The following is a 4485-nucleotide window of genomic DNA, read 5'->3' on the forward strand; positions in this document are numbered from 1 at the left end:
AGAGATGGGGTTTCACCGTGTTGACCAGGATGGTCTCGATCTCTTGACCTCGTGATCCACCCGCCTCGGCCTCCCAAAGTGCTGGGATTACAGGCTTGAGCCACCGCGCCGGGCCAAAGCATTTTTGCTTTTTAAATTCCTTCTCAGCTTTCTTGGGTACTATTCTTTCTGTCTTCTTTCTCTTCTCTGTGTCCTCCTCCACCATTTTTGCTCTGTGTACCTCTTAAATGTCAGTATTTCCCAGGGTTCTATTCTTGAGTCTTTCTCCACTCTCCCTGTTTATGCTTATTGGATAATTGCACATATTCTCATGGATTTAAGTATGCCCTAGTGACTCCCAAATCTATATTGTAGTCCCAATATCTCTGTTAAACCCAAACTTATATTCAGCTGCCATCTAGTTATCCACGAAATGATATCCCAAAGGACCTCAGATTTAGTGTGTCTAAAAAATTTATCGTCTCTCCAAATTATATTCTCTGCCTTGCTTAATGAAGTCACTATGTACTCACATCAATTGAAGATCATACAATCATTTTCAACCCTTCCTGTTCCTCTTTCAATTATTAATCAAATTCTTTTGCTTCTAATCCTCCATTCCTATTTCCCCAGTTTAAGTTCAGTCTTTAGTCTTTTATTCTTTTATGCTTGTATTACCACAGTATCCTCCTAATTGCTTTCATCTCCACCTGTTTCTTCTGCTTTTAATTCATTATCTTTATCATTGTCAGACTACTAAAATAAACACCAGTCATGCCACTCTCCCCTCCAGAAATTTCTATGGTTCCAAATGGATATCTGAAGATAAATTATTCTTCTTGTATGCTATACCTTTAACATTCTCTACCTCATCGTCACAGCTTTGACTCCTTCTTCATCTCCTTCTCACCTTTCCCAGTCCAGAACATTCTACTCTCATTTTCTGAATTATCCTTTTTATCTCTAGATTGCGTTGTCCCACTTCTGTCTTATTCCTTCAGAATTCTGTTCTTCAAGGTTCAGCTGAAGTTTCATCTTCTCTCTGAAGCCCCAAACAGTCCTTTCTCTATCTATGTACAGTAGTACCTCTTTATAACGCTTGATATCCTCTATTTACTTTTTCTATCTACTAACCTCTGAGCTCTCAGAGATAGGAAGTATTTATTTTTTTCTGCTTTCCTGCAGAAGAGACAGATTTATAAATAAAAAACTACAGGCTGGGCATGGGGTCACATGTCTGTAATCCCAGCACTTTTGGAGGCCGAGGCAGGTGGATCACCTGAGGTCAGCAGTTTGAGACCAGCCTGGCCCACATGGTGAAACCCTGTCTCTATTGAAAAAGAAAATTACAGTATAACAGCTAAATGCATAATTTCTATAATAGCACAAAGGAGGTCACTTAACATTGCCTCAGGGCATTGGGAAGGCAGCACAAAGCAAGGGACATTTGAGGCAGTCTTTTTTTAAAATTTATTTTACTTTAAGTTCTGGGGTACATGTACAGATCTTGCAGGATTGTTGCGTAGATATACACATGCCATGGTGGTTTGCTGTTGAGGCAGTCTTTTTTTTTTTTTTTTTTTGAGACAGAGTTTCCCTCTTGTTACCCAGGCTGGAGTGCAATGGCGCTATCTCGGCTCACCGCAACCTCCGCCTCCTGGGTTCAGGCAATTCTCCTGCCTCAGCCTCCTGAGTAGCTGGGATTACAGGCACGCGCCACCATGCCCAGCTATGTTTTGTATTTTTAGTAGAGACGGGGTTTCACCATGTCAACCAAGATGGTCTCGATCTCTTGACCTCGTGATCCACCCGCCTCGGCCTCCCAAAGTGCTGGGATTACAGGCTTGAGCCACCGCGCCCGGCGAGGCAGTCTTAACGTAAGAATGTTCACATTCCAGTTGGAGAATAAAGCAGGTACAAAGGCACAGTAGAGTGGAGTGAGCCTGACTGATATGGGTAATGGCTGGTAGCACACTGTGTTGTAAGCCCATCTATGTACATGTAGAGAAACAGGCTGGAAAGGTATGATTGGAGACTGATTGGGAAGAGCCATTGTTTGCTGTACTAGATAATTTGGAACATTATTTACTTATTTTTTGACTACAAATGTCCTGGTCAGCATTGACATGGATATAGTAATGTCACACCAGTTAAACAGATTTTAATTGTATTTAGTATCAGGTTGTTAAAGTAGAAATTCTGTTTTTATTTTCATATCTGTGTTTAATTTTGTTGAATTATTTCTTTATCAAGTGAAGAGAGATTGATTGATAGACTGATTGATTTTTAGAGAACTAACCAGAAAACTAAAGTTTGCAGTAGTGTTGAATAATTTTCTTTTGCTTCTGCTTTTGCTTGAACTCTGTTGTGGGATAACACAACTGGGCCTCTACCTCCTCTACCCCACTTCCCCCCGACCGTCCCCTGCTATATCAGTGCTTCTCAGGAAATGTGAAGTGTTTTTACTTTAGAGATAATTGTAAAATGTTATACTTTTAATTGATTTTGTTGGCCTTTGTGTATATATGTGAAAATACTTCTCTTATGTAACTATCTTCTTTTAAAATATAACTGCTACAAATGGTCTACTACCCTTGTTCAATTAGTAGCAAATAATTTAATTATTGTAATTTTTTTGACATTGATTGGCCCCTCTGTTATATATTCTTTCCTCCACATTCTTTTATTTATTTATTTTTTATTGAGATGGAGCCTTGCTCTTTCACCCAGGCTGGAGGCATGATTTTGGCTCCCTGCAACCTCCGCCTCCAGGGTTCAAGCAATTGTCCTGTCTCAGCCTCCCAAGTAGTTGGGATTATAGGTGCCCACCACCACGCCCGACTGATTTTTGTATTTTTAGTAGAGTTGGGGTTTCACCATTTTGGCCTGACTGGTCTCTAACTCCTAGCCTCAAGCAATCAGCCAGCCTCAGCCTCCCAAAGTGCTGAGATTACAGGAGTGAGCCACTGCGCCCGGCCTCTTCTACATTTTTAAATTGATGATTAAGCTATATGATCGACATGTTGTGAAAGTAGAGAGTAGTTTTGCCCATGCCTAAATCATAAAATTAAGTAAAGGACCAGTGGAAAAATATCCTTTGATTATCATTCCTCATGAATTGTTTTTGCACTTGGATGAATGTTATGTTAGCATTCTGAGTCCTGGTACTAGAATTTGGACTTTTAGGAAATGTGGAAGTCTTATGCTTCATTATTTTATGGAACTTCAAAGTGTTGAATAAAAGCTAAGATTCCTCCCCCATTTATAGTTGGACATGCACATTCCTTGCATTGTGCAGCTTTTCCACTGCATTAAAGTGGAAGCCTGCATCCCTCTCTCCCACCCCAGTGTCTTAACTCCCCTTAGAAACCTCTGTTGGTATATGCTTTAAATTATAGTAGAAGAATACCTTCTTGCCAACTTCATTTCCCTGATAAAGGCACACAGGTTTTGCTTATGGGTGGTGCTGAAAAGTAATAGACTATCCCGTGGTATTGTAGAATTAAAGTGTATGGTACCAGGTCCAAACACTTAGTGACCATATGTAATTAGTGGAGGCAGTTCATTTTTCGTTAACAAACACATGATCAAATACTTGGTCACACAAAACTCAGATGCCCATGTGTAACGGCAGCAGCAAAAATACTTTGGATTGCTGCACTGGGGAAGGGTTTAACATCGTGACCTAGGATAAGGTTTTTTGACCACATGACTAAAATGTCTATTTTCTGTGTAGGTCATTCCTGTCAATAGGGAGACTAACATGTAGAACTTTCAAATGTCAGTAACAGAAATAAAGAAAAGAGAAATAAGTGAGACTATTAAGGTCCAGACAATTCACATATTAACTCATTTAATTCTCACAAATCTGCTATGTGTTGTAATCATCCTCATTTTATAAAAAAAAAACTGAGACACAGAAAGGTTATATGACTTGTTCTCCCAACAGTATACTGTTTTCTGAATGTTTTGACCCATCTGGAACTGATTTCATTGTTAAGCATCACGAAAAAAAAAAAAAAGAACATTCTTTTCCATAGTGTTATACAAACAACATTTACCAAAGGGTGACACTTCGTAATGAGGATTGCTTAGGATAATCTGAATGTTCCCCCTGTTCCTGCCACGTGGCAGGATATAGTCTGAATAGATGCTTTCCCACTTCAACATTGCTTGGTATACCTTCACACTGCCATGCACTTGCTTAGATAATATTTAAATATCCACTTAAAAGCAAAAGCTTGGCCAGACGTGGTGGCTCACACCTGTAATCCCAGCACTTTGGGTCTCTAAGGCAGGAGCAATTGCCTGAGGTCTGGAGTTCAAGACCAACTTGGGCAATATCGTGAAATCCTGCCTCTACATAAAATACTAAAATTAACCAGCTGTGGTAGTGTGTGCCTGTAGTCCTAACTACTGAGGAGGCTGAGGCAGGAGGGTGGCTTGAGCCCAGGAGGTGGAGGTTGCATTGAGCCACTGCACTCCAGCCTGGCCAACAGAACAAGA

The 4485-nt window shown here is 40.2% G+C and overlaps 1 protein-coding gene across 4 annotated transcripts in view; it reads left to right on the top strand.

Moving 5' to 3' along the window:
• The window catches only part of ROCK1 (Rho associated coiled-coil containing protein kinase 1), a 165980-nt gene that overhangs the window by 40614 nt on the left and 120881 nt on the right, over positions 1–4485 (top strand). The gene's annotated exons all lie outside the window — the stretch shown is intronic.

The sequence above is a fragment of the Cebus imitator genome, unplaced genomic scaffold (genome assembly GCF_001604975.1).
Source record: "Cebus imitator isolate Cc_AM_T3 unplaced genomic scaffold, Cebus_imitator-1.0 Scaffold12, whole genome shotgun sequence".
Classification (NCBI taxonomy): Eukaryota; Metazoa; Chordata; class Mammalia; order Primates; family Cebidae; genus Cebus; species Cebus imitator.